General features: G+C 41.5%; 53 non-coding genes and 21 pseudogenes across 53 annotated transcripts; all 74 read right to left on the reverse strand.

The window, feature by feature from the left end:
* Nucleotides 1-45: 45 nt before the first annotated feature.
* Nucleotides 46-164, reverse strand: LOC135068980 (5S ribosomal RNA). Its single transcript, XR_010255171.1, has one exon. It is a non-coding gene; the product is annotated as a 5S ribosomal RNA (ribosomal RNA).
* A 107-nt stretch (nucleotides 165-271) lies between these two features.
* LOC135060503 (5S ribosomal RNA) lies at nucleotides 272-390 on the reverse strand. The gene has a single exon (XR_010246896.1). It is a non-coding gene; the product is annotated as a 5S ribosomal RNA (ribosomal RNA).
* Nucleotides 391-497: 107 nt separating this feature from the next.
* On the reverse strand, nucleotides 498-616 carry LOC134902054 (5S ribosomal RNA). The gene has a single exon (XR_010175531.1). It is a non-coding gene; the product is annotated as a 5S ribosomal RNA (ribosomal RNA).
* Nucleotides 617-723: 107 nt separating this feature from the next.
* Nucleotides 724-842, reverse strand: LOC134891884 (5S ribosomal RNA; annotated as a pseudogene).
* A 107-nt stretch (nucleotides 843-949) lies between these two features.
* LOC135065585 (5S ribosomal RNA) lies at nucleotides 950-1,068 on the reverse strand. The gene has a single exon (XR_010251863.1). It is a non-coding gene; the product is annotated as a 5S ribosomal RNA (ribosomal RNA).
* Nucleotides 1,069-1,175: 107 nt separating this feature from the next.
* LOC134885020 (5S ribosomal RNA) lies at nucleotides 1,176-1,294 on the reverse strand. The gene has a single exon (XR_010169148.1). It is a non-coding gene; the product is annotated as a 5S ribosomal RNA (ribosomal RNA).
* Nucleotides 1,295-1,401: 107 nt separating this feature from the next.
* Nucleotides 1,402-1,520, reverse strand: LOC135060025 (5S ribosomal RNA). The gene has a single exon (XR_010246418.1). It is a non-coding gene; the product is annotated as a 5S ribosomal RNA (ribosomal RNA).
* Nucleotides 1,521-1,627: 107 nt separating this feature from the next.
* On the reverse strand, nucleotides 1,628-1,746 carry LOC134898531 (5S ribosomal RNA). The gene has a single exon (XR_010172227.1). It is a non-coding gene; the product is annotated as a 5S ribosomal RNA (ribosomal RNA).
* A 107-nt stretch (nucleotides 1,747-1,853) lies between these two features.
* LOC134888233 (5S ribosomal RNA) lies at nucleotides 1,854-1,972 on the reverse strand (annotated as a pseudogene).
* A 107-nt stretch (nucleotides 1,973-2,079) lies between these two features.
* Nucleotides 2,080-2,198, reverse strand: LOC135065657 (5S ribosomal RNA). Its single transcript, XR_010251931.1, has one exon. It is a non-coding gene; the product is annotated as a 5S ribosomal RNA (ribosomal RNA).
* A 107-nt stretch (nucleotides 2,199-2,305) lies between these two features.
* Nucleotides 2,306-2,424, reverse strand: LOC135068473 (5S ribosomal RNA). Its single transcript, XR_010254673.1, has one exon. It is a non-coding gene; the product is annotated as a 5S ribosomal RNA (ribosomal RNA).
* A 107-nt stretch (nucleotides 2,425-2,531) lies between these two features.
* Nucleotides 2,532-2,650, reverse strand: LOC135066419 (5S ribosomal RNA). Its single transcript, XR_010252667.1, has one exon. It is a non-coding gene; the product is annotated as a 5S ribosomal RNA (ribosomal RNA).
* Nucleotides 2,651-2,757: 107 nt separating this feature from the next.
* LOC135070813 (5S ribosomal RNA) lies at nucleotides 2,758-2,876 on the reverse strand. The gene has a single exon (XR_010256964.1). It is a non-coding gene; the product is annotated as a 5S ribosomal RNA (ribosomal RNA).
* A 107-nt stretch (nucleotides 2,877-2,983) lies between these two features.
* On the reverse strand, nucleotides 2,984-3,102 carry LOC135063084 (5S ribosomal RNA). The gene has a single exon (XR_010249423.1). It is a non-coding gene; the product is annotated as a 5S ribosomal RNA (ribosomal RNA).
* Nucleotides 3,103-3,209: 107 nt separating this feature from the next.
* Nucleotides 3,210-3,328, reverse strand: LOC134898533 (5S ribosomal RNA). The gene has a single exon (XR_010172229.1). It is a non-coding gene; the product is annotated as a 5S ribosomal RNA (ribosomal RNA).
* Nucleotides 3,329-3,435: 107 nt separating this feature from the next.
* Nucleotides 3,436-3,554, reverse strand: LOC135065218 (5S ribosomal RNA). Its single transcript, XR_010251504.1, has one exon. It is a non-coding gene; the product is annotated as a 5S ribosomal RNA (ribosomal RNA).
* Nucleotides 3,555-3,661: 107 nt separating this feature from the next.
* LOC134890421 (5S ribosomal RNA) lies at nucleotides 3,662-3,779 on the reverse strand (annotated as a pseudogene).
* Nucleotides 3,780-3,886: 107 nt separating this feature from the next.
* LOC135065306 (5S ribosomal RNA) lies at nucleotides 3,887-4,005 on the reverse strand. The gene has a single exon (XR_010251589.1). It is a non-coding gene; the product is annotated as a 5S ribosomal RNA (ribosomal RNA).
* Nucleotides 4,006-4,112: 107 nt separating this feature from the next.
* Nucleotides 4,113-4,230, reverse strand: LOC134891753 (5S ribosomal RNA; annotated as a pseudogene).
* A 107-nt stretch (nucleotides 4,231-4,337) lies between these two features.
* On the reverse strand, nucleotides 4,338-4,456 carry LOC135066537 (5S ribosomal RNA). Its single transcript, XR_010252784.1, has one exon. It is a non-coding gene; the product is annotated as a 5S ribosomal RNA (ribosomal RNA).
* Nucleotides 4,457-4,563: 107 nt separating this feature from the next.
* On the reverse strand, nucleotides 4,564-4,682 carry LOC135064498 (5S ribosomal RNA). The gene has a single exon (XR_010250808.1). It is a non-coding gene; the product is annotated as a 5S ribosomal RNA (ribosomal RNA).
* Nucleotides 4,683-4,789: 107 nt separating this feature from the next.
* Nucleotides 4,790-4,908, reverse strand: LOC134892509 (5S ribosomal RNA; annotated as a pseudogene).
* Nucleotides 4,909-5,015: 107 nt separating this feature from the next.
* LOC135069075 (5S ribosomal RNA) lies at nucleotides 5,016-5,134 on the reverse strand. The gene has a single exon (XR_010255266.1). It is a non-coding gene; the product is annotated as a 5S ribosomal RNA (ribosomal RNA).
* A 107-nt stretch (nucleotides 5,135-5,241) lies between these two features.
* On the reverse strand, nucleotides 5,242-5,360 carry LOC134898534 (5S ribosomal RNA). The gene has a single exon (XR_010172230.1). It is a non-coding gene; the product is annotated as a 5S ribosomal RNA (ribosomal RNA).
* A 107-nt stretch (nucleotides 5,361-5,467) lies between these two features.
* LOC135065219 (5S ribosomal RNA) lies at nucleotides 5,468-5,586 on the reverse strand. The gene has a single exon (XR_010251505.1). It is a non-coding gene; the product is annotated as a 5S ribosomal RNA (ribosomal RNA).
* Nucleotides 5,587-5,693: 107 nt separating this feature from the next.
* On the reverse strand, nucleotides 5,694-5,811 carry LOC134888202 (5S ribosomal RNA; annotated as a pseudogene).
* A 107-nt stretch (nucleotides 5,812-5,918) lies between these two features.
* LOC135065308 (5S ribosomal RNA) lies at nucleotides 5,919-6,037 on the reverse strand. Its single transcript, XR_010251591.1, has one exon. It is a non-coding gene; the product is annotated as a 5S ribosomal RNA (ribosomal RNA).
* Nucleotides 6,038-6,144: 107 nt separating this feature from the next.
* Nucleotides 6,145-6,263, reverse strand: LOC135068474 (5S ribosomal RNA). The gene has a single exon (XR_010254674.1). It is a non-coding gene; the product is annotated as a 5S ribosomal RNA (ribosomal RNA).
* A 107-nt stretch (nucleotides 6,264-6,370) lies between these two features.
* Nucleotides 6,371-6,489, reverse strand: LOC134898535 (5S ribosomal RNA). The gene has a single exon (XR_010172231.1). It is a non-coding gene; the product is annotated as a 5S ribosomal RNA (ribosomal RNA).
* Nucleotides 6,490-6,596: 107 nt separating this feature from the next.
* On the reverse strand, nucleotides 6,597-6,715 carry LOC135064499 (5S ribosomal RNA). Its single transcript, XR_010250809.1, has one exon. It is a non-coding gene; the product is annotated as a 5S ribosomal RNA (ribosomal RNA).
* A 107-nt stretch (nucleotides 6,716-6,822) lies between these two features.
* On the reverse strand, nucleotides 6,823-6,941 carry LOC134898536 (5S ribosomal RNA). The gene has a single exon (XR_010172232.1). It is a non-coding gene; the product is annotated as a 5S ribosomal RNA (ribosomal RNA).
* A 107-nt stretch (nucleotides 6,942-7,048) lies between these two features.
* On the reverse strand, nucleotides 7,049-7,167 carry LOC135068860 (5S ribosomal RNA). The gene has a single exon (XR_010255051.1). It is a non-coding gene; the product is annotated as a 5S ribosomal RNA (ribosomal RNA).
* A 107-nt stretch (nucleotides 7,168-7,274) lies between these two features.
* On the reverse strand, nucleotides 7,275-7,393 carry LOC134898537 (5S ribosomal RNA). Its single transcript, XR_010172233.1, has one exon. It is a non-coding gene; the product is annotated as a 5S ribosomal RNA (ribosomal RNA).
* Nucleotides 7,394-7,500: 107 nt separating this feature from the next.
* Nucleotides 7,501-7,619, reverse strand: LOC134898539 (5S ribosomal RNA). Its single transcript, XR_010172235.1, has one exon. It is a non-coding gene; the product is annotated as a 5S ribosomal RNA (ribosomal RNA).
* Nucleotides 7,620-7,726: 107 nt separating this feature from the next.
* On the reverse strand, nucleotides 7,727-7,845 carry LOC135067693 (5S ribosomal RNA). Its single transcript, XR_010253904.1, has one exon. It is a non-coding gene; the product is annotated as a 5S ribosomal RNA (ribosomal RNA).
* Nucleotides 7,846-7,952: 107 nt separating this feature from the next.
* LOC134893271 (5S ribosomal RNA) lies at nucleotides 7,953-8,071 on the reverse strand (annotated as a pseudogene).
* A 107-nt stretch (nucleotides 8,072-8,178) lies between these two features.
* LOC134885755 (5S ribosomal RNA) lies at nucleotides 8,179-8,297 on the reverse strand. The gene has a single exon (XR_010169862.1). It is a non-coding gene; the product is annotated as a 5S ribosomal RNA (ribosomal RNA).
* A 107-nt stretch (nucleotides 8,298-8,404) lies between these two features.
* LOC135060448 (5S ribosomal RNA) lies at nucleotides 8,405-8,523 on the reverse strand. Its single transcript, XR_010246842.1, has one exon. It is a non-coding gene; the product is annotated as a 5S ribosomal RNA (ribosomal RNA).
* A 107-nt stretch (nucleotides 8,524-8,630) lies between these two features.
* On the reverse strand, nucleotides 8,631-8,749 carry LOC134893811 (5S ribosomal RNA; annotated as a pseudogene).
* A 107-nt stretch (nucleotides 8,750-8,856) lies between these two features.
* LOC134892332 (5S ribosomal RNA) lies at nucleotides 8,857-8,975 on the reverse strand (annotated as a pseudogene).
* Nucleotides 8,976-9,082: 107 nt separating this feature from the next.
* Nucleotides 9,083-9,201, reverse strand: LOC134896019 (5S ribosomal RNA; annotated as a pseudogene).
* Nucleotides 9,202-9,308: 107 nt separating this feature from the next.
* LOC134892170 (5S ribosomal RNA) lies at nucleotides 9,309-9,427 on the reverse strand (annotated as a pseudogene).
* A 107-nt stretch (nucleotides 9,428-9,534) lies between these two features.
* On the reverse strand, nucleotides 9,535-9,653 carry LOC134888771 (5S ribosomal RNA; annotated as a pseudogene).
* A 107-nt stretch (nucleotides 9,654-9,760) lies between these two features.
* LOC135069706 (5S ribosomal RNA) lies at nucleotides 9,761-9,879 on the reverse strand. The gene has a single exon (XR_010255887.1). It is a non-coding gene; the product is annotated as a 5S ribosomal RNA (ribosomal RNA).
* Nucleotides 9,880-9,986: 107 nt separating this feature from the next.
* Nucleotides 9,987-10,105, reverse strand: LOC135060449 (5S ribosomal RNA). The gene has a single exon (XR_010246843.1). It is a non-coding gene; the product is annotated as a 5S ribosomal RNA (ribosomal RNA).
* A 107-nt stretch (nucleotides 10,106-10,212) lies between these two features.
* Nucleotides 10,213-10,331, reverse strand: LOC134888051 (5S ribosomal RNA; annotated as a pseudogene).
* Nucleotides 10,332-10,438: 107 nt separating this feature from the next.
* Nucleotides 10,439-10,557, reverse strand: LOC135058784 (5S ribosomal RNA). Its single transcript, XR_010245208.1, has one exon. It is a non-coding gene; the product is annotated as a 5S ribosomal RNA (ribosomal RNA).
* Nucleotides 10,558-10,664: 107 nt separating this feature from the next.
* On the reverse strand, nucleotides 10,665-10,783 carry LOC135058785 (5S ribosomal RNA). The gene has a single exon (XR_010245209.1). It is a non-coding gene; the product is annotated as a 5S ribosomal RNA (ribosomal RNA).
* Nucleotides 10,784-10,890: 107 nt separating this feature from the next.
* Nucleotides 10,891-11,009, reverse strand: LOC134901209 (5S ribosomal RNA). The gene has a single exon (XR_010174700.1). It is a non-coding gene; the product is annotated as a 5S ribosomal RNA (ribosomal RNA).
* Nucleotides 11,010-11,116: 107 nt separating this feature from the next.
* On the reverse strand, nucleotides 11,117-11,235 carry LOC134900859 (5S ribosomal RNA). The gene has a single exon (XR_010174361.1). It is a non-coding gene; the product is annotated as a 5S ribosomal RNA (ribosomal RNA).
* Nucleotides 11,236-11,342: 107 nt separating this feature from the next.
* LOC134885315 (5S ribosomal RNA) lies at nucleotides 11,343-11,461 on the reverse strand. Its single transcript, XR_010169433.1, has one exon. It is a non-coding gene; the product is annotated as a 5S ribosomal RNA (ribosomal RNA).
* A 107-nt stretch (nucleotides 11,462-11,568) lies between these two features.
* Nucleotides 11,569-11,686, reverse strand: LOC135068539 (5S ribosomal RNA). The gene has a single exon (XR_010254736.1). It is a non-coding gene; the product is annotated as a 5S ribosomal RNA (ribosomal RNA).
* Nucleotides 11,687-11,792: 106 nt separating this feature from the next.
* Nucleotides 11,793-11,911, reverse strand: LOC135060026 (5S ribosomal RNA). The gene has a single exon (XR_010246419.1). It is a non-coding gene; the product is annotated as a 5S ribosomal RNA (ribosomal RNA).
* A 107-nt stretch (nucleotides 11,912-12,018) lies between these two features.
* Nucleotides 12,019-12,137, reverse strand: LOC134891909 (5S ribosomal RNA; annotated as a pseudogene).
* Nucleotides 12,138-12,244: 107 nt separating this feature from the next.
* LOC135061276 (5S ribosomal RNA) lies at nucleotides 12,245-12,363 on the reverse strand. Its single transcript, XR_010247663.1, has one exon. It is a non-coding gene; the product is annotated as a 5S ribosomal RNA (ribosomal RNA).
* A 107-nt stretch (nucleotides 12,364-12,470) lies between these two features.
* Nucleotides 12,471-12,589, reverse strand: LOC135062498 (5S ribosomal RNA). The gene has a single exon (XR_010248845.1). It is a non-coding gene; the product is annotated as a 5S ribosomal RNA (ribosomal RNA).
* Nucleotides 12,590-12,696: 107 nt separating this feature from the next.
* LOC134888772 (5S ribosomal RNA) lies at nucleotides 12,697-12,815 on the reverse strand (annotated as a pseudogene).
* A 107-nt stretch (nucleotides 12,816-12,922) lies between these two features.
* LOC134888773 (5S ribosomal RNA) lies at nucleotides 12,923-13,041 on the reverse strand (annotated as a pseudogene).
* A 107-nt stretch (nucleotides 13,042-13,148) lies between these two features.
* On the reverse strand, nucleotides 13,149-13,267 carry LOC134898540 (5S ribosomal RNA). Its single transcript, XR_010172236.1, has one exon. It is a non-coding gene; the product is annotated as a 5S ribosomal RNA (ribosomal RNA).
* Nucleotides 13,268-13,374: 107 nt separating this feature from the next.
* LOC134892333 (5S ribosomal RNA) lies at nucleotides 13,375-13,493 on the reverse strand (annotated as a pseudogene).
* A 107-nt stretch (nucleotides 13,494-13,600) lies between these two features.
* On the reverse strand, nucleotides 13,601-13,719 carry LOC134893272 (5S ribosomal RNA; annotated as a pseudogene).
* Nucleotides 13,720-13,826: 107 nt separating this feature from the next.
* On the reverse strand, nucleotides 13,827-13,945 carry LOC135058787 (5S ribosomal RNA). Its single transcript, XR_010245211.1, has one exon. It is a non-coding gene; the product is annotated as a 5S ribosomal RNA (ribosomal RNA).
* Nucleotides 13,946-14,052: 107 nt separating this feature from the next.
* LOC135071032 (5S ribosomal RNA) lies at nucleotides 14,053-14,171 on the reverse strand. Its single transcript, XR_010257175.1, has one exon. It is a non-coding gene; the product is annotated as a 5S ribosomal RNA (ribosomal RNA).
* A 107-nt stretch (nucleotides 14,172-14,278) lies between these two features.
* LOC134898541 (5S ribosomal RNA) lies at nucleotides 14,279-14,397 on the reverse strand. The gene has a single exon (XR_010172237.1). It is a non-coding gene; the product is annotated as a 5S ribosomal RNA (ribosomal RNA).
* A 107-nt stretch (nucleotides 14,398-14,504) lies between these two features.
* Nucleotides 14,505-14,623, reverse strand: LOC135068672 (5S ribosomal RNA). The gene has a single exon (XR_010254867.1). It is a non-coding gene; the product is annotated as a 5S ribosomal RNA (ribosomal RNA).
* Nucleotides 14,624-14,730: 107 nt separating this feature from the next.
* Nucleotides 14,731-14,849, reverse strand: LOC135060450 (5S ribosomal RNA). The gene has a single exon (XR_010246844.1). It is a non-coding gene; the product is annotated as a 5S ribosomal RNA (ribosomal RNA).
* Nucleotides 14,850-14,956: 107 nt separating this feature from the next.
* LOC135067373 (5S ribosomal RNA) lies at nucleotides 14,957-15,075 on the reverse strand. Its single transcript, XR_010253589.1, has one exon. It is a non-coding gene; the product is annotated as a 5S ribosomal RNA (ribosomal RNA).
* A 106-nt stretch (nucleotides 15,076-15,181) lies between these two features.
* LOC135060027 (5S ribosomal RNA) lies at nucleotides 15,182-15,300 on the reverse strand. Its single transcript, XR_010246420.1, has one exon. It is a non-coding gene; the product is annotated as a 5S ribosomal RNA (ribosomal RNA).
* Nucleotides 15,301-15,407: 107 nt separating this feature from the next.
* Nucleotides 15,408-15,526, reverse strand: LOC135060452 (5S ribosomal RNA). The gene has a single exon (XR_010246846.1). It is a non-coding gene; the product is annotated as a 5S ribosomal RNA (ribosomal RNA).
* Nucleotides 15,527-15,633: 107 nt separating this feature from the next.
* On the reverse strand, nucleotides 15,634-15,752 carry LOC135066826 (5S ribosomal RNA). The gene has a single exon (XR_010253065.1). It is a non-coding gene; the product is annotated as a 5S ribosomal RNA (ribosomal RNA).
* A 107-nt stretch (nucleotides 15,753-15,859) lies between these two features.
* Nucleotides 15,860-15,978, reverse strand: LOC134887259 (5S ribosomal RNA; annotated as a pseudogene).
* A 107-nt stretch (nucleotides 15,979-16,085) lies between these two features.
* On the reverse strand, nucleotides 16,086-16,204 carry LOC135065082 (5S ribosomal RNA). The gene has a single exon (XR_010251373.1). It is a non-coding gene; the product is annotated as a 5S ribosomal RNA (ribosomal RNA).
* Nucleotides 16,205-16,311: 107 nt separating this feature from the next.
* On the reverse strand, nucleotides 16,312-16,430 carry LOC134890521 (5S ribosomal RNA; annotated as a pseudogene).
* Nucleotides 16,431-16,537: 107 nt separating this feature from the next.
* LOC134888774 (5S ribosomal RNA) overlaps nucleotides 16,538-16,587 on the reverse strand; it is a 119-nt pseudogene continuing 69 nt past the window's right edge.

The following is a 16,587-nucleotide window of genomic DNA, read 5'->3' on the forward strand; positions in this document are numbered from 1 at the left end:
TTGAAAATGGAATGCATCAACAGAACGGTGTTGGCAGTATAAAAACATCTACAGCACCTTGTATTCCCAGGTGGTCTCCCATCCAAGTACTAACCAGGCCCAACTCTGCTTAGCTTCCAAGATCAGATGAGATTGGGCGTATCCAGTGTGGCTTGGCTGTAGATGAGCTTTATGTTTTCTGTTAGAACTTTTCTACTTCTAACTACTGGTTCATAAATGAATACGTTTGAAAATGGAATGCATCAACAGAACGGTGTTGGCAGTATAAAAATATCTACAGCACCTTGTATTCCCAGGTGGTCTCCCATCCAAGTACTAACCAGGCCCAACACTGCTTAGCTTCCAAGATCAGATGAGATTAGGCGTATCCAGTGTGGTGTGGCTGTAGATGAATTTTCTGGTTTCTGTTAGAACTTTTCTACTTCTAACTACTTGTTCATAAATGAATACGTTTGAAAATGGAATGCATCAACAGAACGGTGTTGGCAGTATAAAATTATCTACAGCACCTTGTATTCCCAGGTGGTCTCCCATCCAAGTACTAACCAGGCCCAACACTGTTTAGCTTCCAAGATCAGATGAGATTGGGCGTATCCAGTGTGGTGTGGCTGTAGATGAACTTTGTGGTTTCTGTTATAACTTTTCTACTTCTAACTACTGGTTCATAAATGAATACGTTTTAAAATGGAATGCATCAACAGAACGGTGTTGGCAGTATAAAATTATCTACAGCACCTTGTATTCCCAGGTGGTCTCCCATCCAAGTACTAATCAGGCCCAACACTGCTTAGCTTCCAAGATGAGATGAGATTGGGCATATCCAGTGTGGTGTGGCTGTAGAAGAGCTTTATGGTTTCTGTTAGTACTTTTCTACTTCTAACTACTGGTTCATAAATGAATACGTTTGAAAATGGAATGCATCAACAGAACGATGTTGGTAGTATAAAAATATCTACAGCACCTTGTATTCCCAGGTGGTCTCCCATCCAAGTACTAACCAGGCCCAACACTGCTTCGCTTCCAAGATCAGATGAGATTGGGCGTATCCAGTGTAGTGTGGCTGTAGATGAGCTTTATGGTTTCTGTTAGAACTTTTCTACTTCTAACTACTGTTTCATAAATGAATACGTTTGAAAATGGAATGCATCAACAGAACGGTGTTGGTAGTATAAAAATATCTACAGCACCTTGTATTCCCAGGTTGTCTCCCATCTAAGTACTAACTAGGCCCAACACTGCTTAGCTTCCAAGATCAGATGAGATTGGGCGTATCCAGTGTGGTGTGGCTGTAGATGAGCTTTGTGGATTCTGTTAGAACTTTTCTACTTCTAACTACTGGTTCATAAATGAATACGTTTGAAAATGGAATGCATCAACAGAACTGTGTTGGCAGTATAAAAATATCTACAGCACCTTGTATTCCCAGGTGGTCTCCCATCCAAGTACTAACCAGGCCCAACACTGCTTAGCTTCCAAGATCAGATGAGATTGGGCGTATCCAGTGTGGTGTTGCTGTAGATGAACTTTCTGGTTTCTGTTAGAACTTTTCTACTTCTAACTACTGGTTCATAAATGAATATGTTTGAAAATGGAATGCATCAACAGAACGGTGTTGGCAGTATAAAAATATCTACAGCACCTTGTATTCCCAGGTGGTCTCCCATCCAAGTACTAACCAGGCCCAACACTGCTTAGCTTCCAAGATCAGATGAGATTGGGCGTATCCAGTGTGGTGTGGCTGTAGATGAGCTTTGTGGTTTCTGTTTGAACTTTTCTACTTCTAACTACTGGTTCATAAATGAATACATTTTAAAATGGAATGCATCAACAGAACGGTGTTGGCAGTATAAAAATATCTACAGCACATTGTATTCCCAGGTGGTCTCCCATCCAAGTACTAACCAGGCCCAACACTGCTTAGCTTCCAAGATTAGATGAGATTGGGCGTATCCAGTGTGGTGTGGCTGTAGATGAGCTTTGTGGTTTCTGTTAGAACTTTTCTACTTCTAACTACTGGTTCATAAATGAATACATTTGAAAATGGAATGCATCAACAGAACGGTGTTGGCGGTATAAAAATATCTACAGCACCTTGTATTCCCAGGTGGTCTCCCATCCAAGTACTAACCAGGCCCAACACTGCTTAGCTTCAAAGATCAGATGAGATTGGGCGTATCCAGTGTGGTGTGGCTGTAGATGAGCTTTGTGGTTTCTGTTAGAACGTTTCTACTTCTAACTACTGGTTCATAAATGAATACGTTTGAAAAAGGAATGCATCAACAGAACGGTGTTGGTAGTATAAAAATATCTACAGCACCTTGTATTCCCAGGTGGTCTCCCATCCAAGTACTAACCAGGCCCAACACTGCTTAGCTTCCAAGATCAGATGAGATTGGGCGTATCCAGTGTGGCTTGGCTCTAGATGAGCTTTATGGTTTCTGTTAGAACTTTTCTACTTCTAACTACTGGTTCATAAATGAATACGTTTGAAAATGGAATGCATCAACAGAACGGTGTTGGTAGTATAAAAATATCTACAGCACCTTGTATTCCCAGGTGGTCTTCCATCCAAGTACTAACCAGGCCCAACACTGCTTAGCTTCCAAGATCAGATGAGATTGGGCATATCCAGTGTGGTGTGGCTGTAGATGAACTTTCTGGTTTCTGTTAGAACTTTTCTACTTCTAACTACTGGTTCATAAATGAATACATTTTAAAATGGAATGCATCAACAGAATGGTGTTGGCAGTATAAAAATATCTACAGCACCTTGTATTCCCAGGTGGTCTCCCATCCAAGTACTAACCAGGCCCAACACTGCTTAGCTTTCAAGATCAGATGAGATTGGGCATATCCAGTGTGGTGTGGCTGTAGAAGAGCTTTATGGTTTCTGTTAGTACTTTTCTACTTCTAACTACTGGTTCATAAATGAATACATTTGAAAATGGAATGCATCAACAGAACGGTGTTGGTAGTATAAAAATATCTACAGCACCTTGTATTCCCAGGTGGTCTCCCATCCAAGTACTAACCAGGCCCAACACTGCTTAGCTTCCAAGATCAGATGAGATTGGGCGTATCTAGTGTGGTGTGGCTGTAGATGAGCTTTATGGTTTCTGTTAGAACTTTTCTACTTCTAACTACTGTTTCATAAATGAATACGTTTGAAAATGGAATGCATCAACAGAACGGTGTTGGTAGTATAAAAATATCTACAGCACCTTGTATTCCCAGGTGGTCTCCCATCCAAGTACTAACCAGGCCCAACACTGCTTAGCTTCCAAGATCAGATGAGATTGGGCGTATCCAGTGTGGTGTGGCTGTAGATGAGCTTTGTGGTTTCTGTTAGAACTTTTCTACTTCTAACTACTGGTTCATAAATGAATACGTTTGAAAATGGAATGCATCAACAGAACGGTGTTTGCAGTATAAAAATATCTACAGCACCTTGTATTCCCAGGTGGTCTCCCATCCAAGTACTAACCATGCCCAACACTGCTTAGCTTCCAAGATCAGATGAGATTGGGCGTATCCAGTGTGGTGTGGCTGTAGATGAGCTTTGTGGTTTCTGTTAGAAATTTTCTACTTCTAACTACTGGTTCATAAATGAATACGTTTGAAAATGGAATGCATCAACAGAACGGTGTTGGCAGTATAAAAATATCTAAGCACCTTGTATTCCCAGGTGGTCTCCCATCCAAGTACTAACCAGGCCCCACACTGCTTAGCTTCCAAGATCAGATGAGATTGGGCGTATCCAGTGTGGTGTGGCTGTAGATGAGCTTTGTGGTTTCTGTTAGAACTTTTCTACTTCTAACTACTGGTTCATAAATGAATACATTTGAAAATGGAATGCATCAACAGAACGGTGTTGGCGGTATAAAAATATCTACAGCACCTTGTATTCCCAGGTGGTCTCCCATCCAAGCACTAACCAGGCCCAACACTGCTTAGCTTCCAAGATCAGATGAGATTGGGCGTATCCAGTGTGGTGTGGCTGTAGATGAGCTTTGTGGTTTCTGATAGAAATTTTCTACTTCTAACTACTGGTTCATAAATGAATACGTTTGAAAATGGAATGCATCAACAGAACGGTGTTGGCAGTATAAAAATATCTAAGCACCTTGTATTCCCAGGTGGTCTCCCATCCAAGTACTAACCAGGCCCAACACTGCTTAGCTTCCAAGATCAGATGAGATTGGGCGTATCCAGTGTGGCTTGGCTCTAGATGAGCTTTATGGTTTCTGTTAGAACTTTTCTACTTCTAACTACTGGTTCATAAATGAATACGTTTGAAAATGGAATGCATCAACAGAACGGTGTTGGTAGTATAAAAATATCTACAGCACCTTGTATTCCCAGGTGGTCTCCCATCCAAGTACTAACCAGGCCCAACACTGCTTAGATTCCAAGATCAGATGAGATTGGGCGTATCCAGTGTGGTGTGGCTGTAGATGAACTTTCTGGTTTCTGTTAGAACTTTTCTACTTCTAACTACTGGTTCATAAATGAATACATTTTAAAATGGAATGCATCAACAGAATGGTGTTGGCAGTATAAAAATATCTACAGCACCTTGTATTCCCAGGTGGTCTCCCATCCAAGTACTAACCAGGCCCAACACTGCTTAGCTTCCAAGATCAGATGAGATTGGGCATATCCAGTGTGGTGTGGCTGTAGAAGAGCTTTATGGTTTCTGTTAGTACTTTTCTACTTCTAACTACTGGTTCATAAATGAATACATTTGAAAATGGAATGCATCAACAGAACGGTGTTAGTAGTATAAAAATTTCTACAGCACCTTGTTTTCCCAGGTGGTCTCCCATCCAAGTACTAACCAGGCCCAACACTGCTTAGTTTCCAAGATCAGATGAGATTGGGCGTATCTAGTGTAGTGTGGCTGTAGATGAGCTTTATGGTTTCTGTTAGAACTTTTCTACTTCTAACTACTGTTTCATAAATGAATACGTTTGAAAATGGAATGCATCAACAGAACGGTGTTGGTAGTATAAAAATATCTACAGTACCTTGTATTCCCAGGTGGTCTCCCATCCAAGTACTAACCAGGCCCAACACTGCTTAGCTTCCAAGATCAGATGAGATTGGGCGTATCTAGTGTGGTGTGGCTGTAGATGAGCTTTATGGTTTCTGTTAGAACTTTTCTACTTCTAACTACTGTTTCATAAATGAATACGTTTGAAAATGGAATGCATCAACAGAACGGTGTTGGTAGTATAAAAATATCTACAGCACCTTGTATTCCCAGGTGGTCTCCCATCCAAGTACTAACCAGGCCCAACACTGCTTAGCTTCCAAGATCAGATGAGATTGGGCGTATCCAGTGTGGTGTGGCTGTAGATGAGCTTTGTGGTTTCTGTTAGAACTTTTCTACTTCTAACTACTGGTTCATAAATGAATACGTTTGAAAATGGAATGCATCAACAGAACGGTGTTTGCAGTATAAAAATATCTACAGCACCTTGTATTCCCAGGTGGTCTCCCATCCAAGTACTAACCATGCCCAACACTGCTTAGCTTCCAAGATCAGATGAGATTGGGCGTATCCAGTGTGGTGTGGCTGTAGATGAGCTTTGTGGTTTCTGTTAGAAATTTTCTACTTCTAACTACTGGTTCATAAATGAATACGTTTGAAAATGGAATGCATCAACAGAACGGTGTTGGCAGTATAAAAATATCTAAGCACCTTGTATTCCCAGGTGGTCTCCCATCCAAGTACTAACCAGGCCCAACACTGCTTAGCTTCCAAGATCAGATGAGATTGGGCGTATCCAGTGTGGTGTGGCTGTAGATGAGCTTTGTGGTTTCTGTTAGAACTTTTCTACTTCTAACTACTGGTTCATAAATGAATACATTTGAAAATGGAATGCATCAACAGAACGGTGTTGGCGGTATAAAAATATCTACAGCACCTTGTATTCCCAGGTGGTCTCCCATCCAAGCACTAACCAGGCCCAACACTGCTTAGCTTCCAAGATCAGATGAGATTGGGCGTATCCAGTGTGGTGTGGCTGTAGATGAGCTTTGTGGTTTCTGTTAGAACTTTTCTACTTCTAACTACTGGTTCATAAATGAATACGTTTGAAAAAGGAATGCATCAACAGAACGGTGTTGGTAGTATAAAAATATCTACAGCACCTTGTATTCCCAGGTGGTCTCCCATCCAAGTACTAACCAGGCCCAACACTGCTTAGCTTCCAAGATCAGATGAGATTGGGCGTATCCAGTGTGGCTTGGCTCTAGATGAGCTTTATGGTTTCTGTTAGAACTTTTCTACTTCTAACTACTGGTTCATAAATGAATACGTTTGAAAATGGAATGCATCAACAGAACGGTGTTGGTAGTATAAAAATATCTACAGCACCTTGTATTCCCAGGTGGTCTCCCATCCAAGTACTAACCAGGCCCAACACTGCTTAGCTTCCAAGATCAGATGAGATTGGGCGTATCCAGTGTGGTGTGGCTGTAGATGAACTTTCTGGTTTCTGTTAGAACTTTTCTACTTCTAACTACTGGTTCATAAATGAATACATTTTAAAATGGAATGCATCAACAGAATGGTGTTGGCAGTATAAAAATATCTACAGCACCTTGTATTCCCAGGTGGTCTCCCATCCAAGTACTAACCAGGCCCAACACTGCTTAGCTTCCAAGATCAGATGAGATTGGGCATATCCAGTGTGGTGTGGCTGTAGAAGAGCTTTATGGTTTCTGTTAGTACTTTTCTACTTCTAACTACTGGTTCATAAATGAATACATTTGAAAATGGAATGCATCAACAGAACGGTGTTAGTAGTATAAAAATATCTACAGCACCTTGTATTCCCAGGTGGTCTCCCATCCAAGTACTAACCAGGCCCAACACTGCTTAGCTTCCAAGATCAGATGAGATTGGGCGTATCCAGTGTGGTGTGGCTGTAGATGAGCTTTATGGTTTCTGTTAGAACTTTTCTACTTCTAACTACTGTTTCATAAATGAATACGTTTGAAAATGGAATGCATCAACAGAACGGTGTTGGTAGTATAAAAATATCTACAGCACCTTGTATTCCCAGGTGGTCTCCCATCCAAGTACTAACCAGGCCCAACACTGTTTAGCTTCCTAGATCAGATGAGATTGGGCGTATCCAGTGTGGTGTGGCTGTAGATGAGCTTTGTGGTTTCTGTTTGAACTTTTCTACTTCTAACTACTGGTTCATAAATGAATACATTTGAAAATTGAATGCATCAACAGAACGGTGTTGGCAGTATAAAAATATCTACAGCACCTTGTATTCCCAGGTGGTCTCCCATCCAAGTACTAACCAGGCCCAACACTGCTTAGCTTCCAAGATCAGATGAGATTGGGCGTATCCAGTGTGGTGTGGCTGTAGATGAGCTTTGTGGTTTCTGTTAGAACTTTTCTACTTCTAACTACTGGTTCATAAATGAATACGTTTGAAAATGGAATGCATCAACAGAACGGTGTTGGCAGTATAAAAATATCTACAGCACCTTGTATTCCCAGGTGGTCTCCCATCCAAGTACTAACCAGGCCCAACACTGCTTAGCTTCCAAGATCAGATGAGATTGGGCGTATCCAGTGTGGTGTGGCTGTAGATGAGCTTTGTGGTTTCTGTTAGAACTTTTCTACTTCTAACTACTGGTTCATAAATGAATACGTTTGAAAATGGAATGCATCAACAGAACGGTGTTGGCAGTATAAAAATATCTACAGCACCTTGTATTCCCAGGTGGTCTCCCATCCAAGTACTAACCAGGCCCAACACTGCTTAGCTTCCAAGATCAGATGAGAGTGGGCGTATCCAGTGTGGTGTGGCTGTAGATGAGCTTTGTGGTTTCTGTTAGAACTTTTCTACTTCTAACTACTGGTTCATAAATGAATACGTTTGAAAATGGAATGCATCAACAGAACGGTGTTGGCAGTATTAAAATATCTACAGCACCTTGTATTACTGGGTGGTCTCCCATCCAAGTACTAACCAGACCCAACACTGCTTAGCTTCCAAGATCAGATGAGATTGGGCGTATCCAGTGTGGTGTTGCTGTAGATGAACTTTGTTGTTTCTGTTAGAACTTTTCTACTTCTAACTACTGGTTCATAAATGAATACGTTTGAAAATGGAATGCATCAACAGAACGGTGTTGGCAGTATAAAAATATCTACAGCACCTTGTATTCCCAGGTGGTCTCCCATCCAAGTACTAACCAGGCCCAACACTGCTTAGTTTCCAAGATCAGATGAGATTTGGCATATCCAGTGTGGTGTTGCTGTAGATGAACTTTCTGGTTTCTGTTAGAACTTTTCTACTTCTAACTACTGGTTCATAAATGAATACATTTGAAAATTGAATGCATCAACAGAACGGTGTTGGCAGTATAAAAATATCTACAGCACCTTGTATTCCTAGGTGGTCTCCCATCCAAGTACTAACCAGGCCCAACACTGCTTAGCTTCCAAGATCAGATGAGATTGGGCGTATCCAGTGTGGTGTGGCTGTAGATGAGCTTTGTGGTTTCTGTTAGAACTTTTCTACTTCTAACTACTGGTTCATAAATGAAAACGTTTGAAAATGGAATGCATCAACAGACCGGTGTTGACAGTATAAAAATATCTTCAGCACCTTGTATTCCCAGGTGGTCTCCAATCCAAGTACTAACCAGGCCCAACACTGCTTAGCTTCCAAGATCAGATGAGATTGGGCGTATCCAGTGTGCTGTGGCTGTAGATGAGGTTTGTTGTTTCAGTTAGAACTTTTCTACTTCTATCTACTGGTTCATAAATGAATACGTTTGAAAATGGAATGCATCAACAGAACGGTGTTGGCAGTATAAAAATATCTACAGCAACTTGTATTCCCAGGTGGTCTCCCATCCAAGTACTAACCAGGCCCAACACTGCTTAGCTTCCAAGATTAGATGAGATTGGGCGTATCCAGTGTGCTGTGGCTGTAGATGAGGTTTGTTGTTTCTGTTAGAACTTTTCTACTTCTATCTACTGGTTCATTAATGAATACGTTTGAAAATGGAATGCATCAACAGAACGGTGCTGGCAGTATTAAAATATCTACAGCACCTTGTATTACTGGGTCGTCTCCCATCCAAGTACTAACCAGACCCAACACTGCTTAGCTTCCAAGATCAGATGAGATTGGGCGTATCCAGTGTGGTGTTGCTGTAGATGAACTTTCTGGTTTCTGTTAGAACTTTTCTACTTCTAACTACTGGTTCATAAATGAATACATTTGAAAATGGAATGCATCAACAGAACGGTGTTGGTAGTATAAAAATATCTACAGCACCTTGTATTCCCAGGTGGTCTCCCATCCAAGTAATAACCAGGCCCAACACTACTTATCTTCCAAGATCAGATGAGATTGGGCGTATCCAGTGTGCTGTGGCTGTAGATGAGCTTTGTGGTTTCTGTTAGAACTTTTCTACTTCTAACTACTGGTTCATAAATGAAAACGTTTGAAAATGGAATGCATCAACAGAACGGTGTTGGCAGTATAAAAATATCTACAGCACCTTGTATTCCCAGGTGGTCTCCCATCCAAGTACTAACCAGGCCCAACACTGCTTAGCTTCCAAGATTAGATGAGATTGGGCGTATCCAGTGTGCTGTGGCTGTAGATGAGCTTTGTTGTTTCTGTTAGAACTTTTCTACTTCTAACTACTGGTTCATAAATGAATACGTTTGAAAATGGAATGCATCAACAGAACGGTGTTGGCAGTATAAAAATATCTACAGCACCTTGTATTCCCAGGTGGTCTCCCATCCAAGTACTAACCAGGCCCAACACTGCTTAGTTTCCAAGATCAGATGAGATTGGGCGTATCCAGTGTGGTGTTGCTGTAGATGAACTTTCTGGTTTCTGTTAGAACTTTTCTACTTCTAACTACTGGTTCATAAATGAATACATTTGAAAATTGAATGCATCAACAGAACGGTGTTGGCAGTATAAAAATATCTACAGCACCTTGTATTCCTAGGTGGTCTCCCATCCAAGTACTAACCAGGCCCAACACTGCTTAGCTTCCAAGATCAGATGAGATTGGGCGTATCCAGTGTGGTGTGGCTGTAGATGAGCTTTGTGGTTTCTGTTAGAACTTTTCTACTTCTAACTACTGGTTCATAAATGAAAACGTTTGAAAATGGAATGCATCAACAGACCGGTGTTGACAGTATAAAAATATCTACAGCACCTTGTATCCCCAGGTGGTCTCCCATCCAAGTACTAACCAGGCCCAACACTGCTTAGCTTCCAAGATCAGATGAGATTGGGCGTATCCAGTGTGCTGTGGCTGTAGATGAGGTTTGTTGTTTCTGTTAGAACTTTTCTACTTCTATCTACTGGTTCGTAAATGAATACATTTGAAAATGGAATGCATCAACAGAACGGTGTTGGTAGTATAAAAATATCTACAGCACCTTGTATTCCCAGGTGGTTTCCCATCCAAGTACTAACCAGGCCCAACACTGCTTAGCTTCCAAGATCAGATGAGATTGGGCGTATCCAGTGTGGTGTGGCTGTAGATGAGCTTTGTGGTTTCTGTTAGAACTTTTCTACTTCTAACTACTGGTTCATAAATGAATACGTTTGAAAATGGAATGCATCAACAGAACGGTGTTGGCAGTATAAAAATATCTACAGCACCTTGTATTCCCAGGTGGTTTCCCATCCAAGTACTAACCAGGCCCAACACTGCTTAGCTTCCAAGATCAGATGAGATTGGGCGTATCCAGTGTGGTGTGGCTGTAGATGAGCTTTGTGGTTTCTGTTAGAACTTTTCTACTTCAAACTACTGGTTCATAAATGAATACGTTTGAAAATGGAATGCATCAACAGAACGGTGTTGGCAGTATAAAAATATCTACAGCACCTTGTATTCCCAGGTGGTCTCCCATCCAAGTACTAACCAGGCCCAACACTGCTTAGCTTCCAAGATCAGATGAGATTGGGCGCATCCAGTGTGGTGTGGCTGTAGATGAGCTTTGTGGTTTCTGTTAGAACTTTTCTACTTCTAACTACTGGTTCATAAATGAATACGTTTGAAAATGGAATGCATCAACAGAACGGTGTTGGCAGTATAAAAATATCTACAGCACCTTGTATTCCCAGGTGGTCTCCCATCCAAGTACTAACCAGGCCCAACACTGCTTAGCTTCCAAGATCAGATGAGATTGGGCGTATCCAGTGCGGTGTGGCTGTAGATGAGCTTTGTGGTTTCTGTTAGAACTTTTCTACTTCTAACTACTGGTTCATAAATGAATACGTTTGAAAATGGAATGCATCAACAGAACGGTGTTGGCAGTATAAAAATATCTACAGCACCTTGTATTCCTAGGTGGTCTCCCATCCAAGTACTAACCAGGCCCAACACTGCTTAGCTTCCAAGATCAGATGAGATTGGGCGTATCCAGTGTGGTGGTGCTGTAGATGAGCTTTGTGGTTTCTGTTAGAACTTTTCTACTTCTAACTACTGGTTCATAAATGAAAACGTTTGAAAATGGAATGCATCAACAGACCGGTGTTGGCAGTATAAAAATATCTACAGCACTTGTATTCCCAGGTGGTCTCCCATCCAAGTACTAACCAGGCCCAACACTGCTTAGCTTCCAAGATCAGATGAGATTGGGCGTATCCAGTGTGGTGTTACTGTAGATGAGCTTTGTGGTTTCTGTTAGAACTTTTGTACTTCTAACTACTGGTTCATAAATGAATACGTTTGAAAATGAATGCATCAACAGAACGGTGTTGGCAGGTAAAAAATATCTACAGCACCTTGTATTCCCAGGTGGTCTCCCATCCAAGTACTAACCAGGCCCAACACTGCTTAGCTTCCAAGATCAGATGAGATTGGGCGTATCCAGTGTGGTGTTGCTGTAGATGAATTTTCTGGTTTCTGTTAGAACTTTTCTACTTCTAACTACTGGTTCATAAATGAATACGTTTGAAAATGGACTGCATCAACAGAATGGTGTTGGCAGTATAAAAATATCTACAGCACCTTGTATTACCGGGTGGTCTCCCATCCAAGTACTAACCAGGCCCAATACTGCTTAGCTTCCAAGATCAGATGAGATTGGGCGTATCCAGTGTGGTGTTGCTGTAGATGAACTTTCTGGTTTCTGTTAGAACTTTTCTACTTCTAACTACTGGTTCATAAATGAATACGTTTGAAAATGGAATGCATCAACAGAACGGTGTTGGTAGTATAAAAATATCTACAGCACCTTGTATTCCCAGGTGGTCTCCCATCCAAGTACTAACCAGGCCCAACACTGCTTAGCTTCCAAGATCAGATGAGATTGGGCGTATCCAGTGCAGTGTGGCTGTAGATGAGCTTTGTGGTTTCTGTTAGAACTTTTCTACTTCTAACTACTGGTTCATAAATGAATACGTTTGAAAATGGAATGCATCAACAGAACGGTGTTGGCAGTATAAAAATATCTACAGCACCTTGTATTCCCAGGTGGTCTCCCATCCAAGTACTAACCAGGCCCAACACTGCTTAGCTTCCAAGATCAGATGAGATTGGGCGTATCCAGTGTGGTGTGGCTGTATATGAGCTTTGTGGTTTCTGTTAGAACTTTTCTACTTCTAACTACTGGTTCATAAATGAATACGTTTGAAAATGGAATGCATCAACAGAACGGTGTTGGCAGTATAAAAATATCTACAGCACCTTGTATTCCCAGGTGGTCTCCCATCCAAGTACTAACCAGGCCCAACACTGCTTAGCTTCCAAGATTAGATGAGATTGGGCGTATCCAGTGTGCTGTGGCTGTAGATGAGCTTTGTTGTTTCTGTTAGAACTTTTCTACTTCTAACTACTGGTTCATAAATGAATACGTTTGAAAATGGAATGCATCAACAGAACGGTGTTGGCAGTATAAAAATATCTACAGCACCTTGTATTCCCAGGTGGTCTCCCATCCAAGTACTAACCAGGCCCAACACTGCTTAGCTTCCAAGATTAGATGAGATTGGGCGTATCCAGTGTGCTGTGGCTGTAGATGAGCTTTGTTGTTTCTGTTAGAACTTTTCTACTTCTAACTACTGGTTCATAAATGAATACGTTTGAAAATGGAATGCATCAACAGACCGGTGTTGGCAGTATAAAAATATCTACAGCACCTTGTATTCCCAGGTGGTCTCCCATCCAAGTACTAACCAGGCCCAACACTGCTTAGCTTCCAAGATCAGATGAGATTGGGCGTATCCAGTGTGGTGTGGCTGTAGATGAGCTTTGTGGTTTCTGTTAGAACTTTTCTACTTCTAACTACTGGTTCATAAATGAAAACGTTTGAAAATGGAATGCATCAACAGAACGGTGTTGGCAGTATAAAAATATCTACAGCAACTTGTATTCCCAGGTGGTCTCCCATCCAAGTACTAACCAGGCCCAACACTGCTTAGCTTCCAAGATTAGATGAGATTGGGCGTATCCAGTGTGCTGTGGCTGTAGATGAGGTTTGTTGTTTCTGTTAGAACTTTTCTACTTCTAACTACTGGTTCATAAATGAATACGTTTGAAAATGGAATGCATCAACAGAACGGTGTTGGCAGTATTAAAATATCTACAGCACCTTGTATTACTGGGTGGTCTCCCATCCAAGTACTAACCAGACCCAACACTGCTTAGCTTCCAAGATCAGATGAGATTGGGCGTATCCAGTGTGGTGTTGCTGTAGATGAACTTTCTGGTTTCTGTTAGAACTTTTCTACTTCTAACTACTGGTTCATAAATGAATACATTTGAAAATGGAATGCATCAACAGAACGGTGTTGGTAGTATAAAAATATCTACAGCACCTTGTATTCCCAGGTGGTTTCCCATCCAAGTACTAACCAGGCCCAACACTGCTTAGCTTCCAAGATCAGATGAGATTGGGCGTATCCAGTGTGGTGTGGCTGTAGATGAGCTTTGTGGTTTCTGTTAGAACTTTTCTACTTCTAACTACTGGTTCATAAATGAATACGTTTGAAAATGGAATGCATCAACAGAACGGTGTTGGCAGTATAAAAATATCTACAGCACCTTGTATTCCCAGGTGGTTTCCCATCCAAGTACTAACCAGGCACAACACTGCTTAGCTTCCAAGATCAGATGAGATTGGGCGTATCCAGTGTGGTGTGGCTGTAGATAAGCTTTGTGGTTTCTGTTAGAACTTTTCTACTTCTAACTACTGGTTCATAAATGAATACGTTTGAAAATGGAATGCATCAGCAGAACGGTGTTGGCAGTATAAAAATATCTACAGCACCTTGTATTCCCAGGTGGTCTCCCATCCAAGTACTAACCAGGCCCAACACTGCTTAGCTTCCAAGATCAGATGAGATTGGGCGTATCCAGTGTGGTGTGGCTGTAGATGAGCTTTGTGGTTTCTGTTAGAACTTTTCTACTTCTAACTACTGGTTCATAAATGAATACGTTTGAAAATGGAATGCATCAACAGAACGGTGTTGGCAGTATAAAAATATCTACAGCACCTTGTATTCCCAGGTGGTCTCCCATCCAAGTACTAACCAGTCCCAACACTGCTTAGCTTCCAAGATCAGATGAGATTGGGCGTATCCAGTGCGGTGTGGCTGTAGATGAGCTTTGTGGTTTCTGTTAGAACTTTTCTACTTCTAACTACTGGTTCATAAATGAATACGTTTGAAAATGGAATGCATCAACAGAACGGTGTTGGCAGTATAAAAATATCTACAGCACCTTGTATTCCTAGGTGGTCTCCCATCCAAGTACTAACCAGGCCCAACACTGCTTAGCTTCCAAGATCAGATGAGATTGGGCGTATCCAGTGTGGTGTGGCTGTAGATGAGCTTTGTGGTTTCTGTTAGAACTTTTCTACTTCTAACTACTGGTTCATAAATGAAAACGTTTGAAAATGGAATGCATCAACAGACCGGTGTTGGCAGTATAAAAATATCTACAGCACCTTGTATTCCCAGGTGGTCTCCCATCCAAGTACTAACCAGGCCCAACACTGCTTAGCTTCCAAGATCAGATGAGATTGGGCGTATCCAGTATGGTGTTACTGTAGATGAGCTTTGTGGTTTCTGTTAGAACTTTTGTACTTCTAACTACTGGTTCATAAATGAATACGTTTGAAAATGAATGCATCAACAGAACGGTGTTGGCAGTATAAAAATATCTACAGCACCTTGTATTCCCAGGTGGTCTCCCATCCAAGTACTAACCAGGCCCAACACTGCTTAGCTTCCAAGATCAGATGAGATTGGGCGTATCCAGTGTGGTGTTGCTGTAGATGAACTTTCTGGTTTCTGTTAGAACTTTTCTACTTCTAACTACTGGTTCATAAATGAATACATTTGAAAATGGAATGCATCAACAGAACGGTGTTGGCAGTATAAAAATATCTACAGCACCTTGTATTCCTAGGTGGTCTCCCATCCAAGTACTAACCAGGCCCAACACTGCTTAGCTTCCAAGATCAGATGAGATTGGGCGTATCCAGTGTGGTGTGGCTGTAGATGAGCTTTGTGGTTTCTGTTAGAACTTTTCTACTTCTAACTACTGGTTCATAAATGAAAACGTTTGAAAATGGAATGCATCAACAGACCGGTGTTGGCAGTATAAAAATATCTACAGCACCTTGTATTCCCAGGTGGTCTCCCATCCAAGTACTAACCAGGCCCAACACTGCTTAGCTTCCAAGATCAGATGAGATTGGGCGTATCCAGTGTGCTGTGGCTGTAGATGAGCTTTGCTGTTTCTGTTAGAACTTTTCTACTTCTAACTACTGGTTCATAAATGAATACGTTTGAAAATGGACTGCATCAACAGAATGGTGTTGGCAGTATAAAAATATCTACAGCACCTTGTATTACCGGGTGGTCTCCCATCCAAGTACTAACCAGGCCCAACACTGCTTAGCTTCCAAGATCAGATGAGATTGGGCGTATCCAGTGTGGTGTTGCTGTAGATGAACTTTCTGGTTTCTGTTAGAACTTTTCTACTTCTAACTACTGGTTCATAAATGAATACGTTTGAAAATGGAATGCATCAACAGAACGGTGTTGGTAGTATAAAAATATCTACAGCACCTTGTATTCCCAGGTGGTCTCCCATCCAAGTACTAACCAGGCCCAACACTGCTTAGCTTCCAAGATCAGATGAGATTGGGCGTATCCAGTGTGGTGTGACTGTATATGAGCTTTGTGGTTTCTGTTAGAACTTTTCTACTTCTAACTACTGGTTCATAAATGAATACGTTTGAAAATGGAATGCATCAACAGAACGGTGTTGGCAGTATAAAAATATCTACAGCACCTTGTATTCCCAGGTGGTCTCCCATCCAAGTAATAACCAGGCCCAACACTGCTTATCTTCCAAGATCAAATGAGATTGGGCGTATCCAGTGTGCTGTGGCTGTAGATGAGCTTTGTGGTTTCTGTTAGAACTTTTCTACTTCTAACTACTGGTTCATAAATGAAAACGTTTGAAAATGGAATGCATCAACAGAACGGTGTTGGCAGTATAAAAATATCTACAGCACCTTGTATTCCCAGGTGGTCTCCCATCCAAGTACTAACC

The sequence above is a fragment of the Pseudophryne corroboree genome, chromosome 3 (assembly GCF_028390025.1).
Source record: "Pseudophryne corroboree isolate aPseCor3 chromosome 3, aPseCor3.hap2, whole genome shotgun sequence".
Lineage (NCBI taxonomy): Eukaryota > Metazoa > Chordata > Amphibia > Anura > Myobatrachidae > Pseudophryne > Pseudophryne corroboree.